We start from the raw sequence: 211 nt of genomic DNA, 5'->3' as shown, positions 1-211 counted from the left end.
TGGCATACAGCTCTCAGCTCACAGACGCCACCTGGCGAGTGAACGTGGCAGAACCCTGTCTGTGCTGGAGCCGGACTGCCCGTGGCATCAGCCTAGAACCTGCTCTGCTGATGCTTGCCGCTGGTTCCGGGGATCGGAATGAGCATCTCGTCAGGAAGCCTCAGCTCTGTCCGTTTGTCTTGGGAAGCGGGGTGGAGGCGGGGGCGGGGCG

This window comes from Brienomyrus brachyistius, unplaced genomic scaffold, assembly GCF_023856365.1.
Source record: "Brienomyrus brachyistius isolate T26 unplaced genomic scaffold, BBRACH_0.4 scaffold72, whole genome shotgun sequence".
Lineage (NCBI taxonomy): Eukaryota > Metazoa > Chordata > Actinopteri > Osteoglossiformes > Mormyridae > Brienomyrus > Brienomyrus brachyistius.
Note: the sequence above shows the minus strand (reverse complement) of the source record.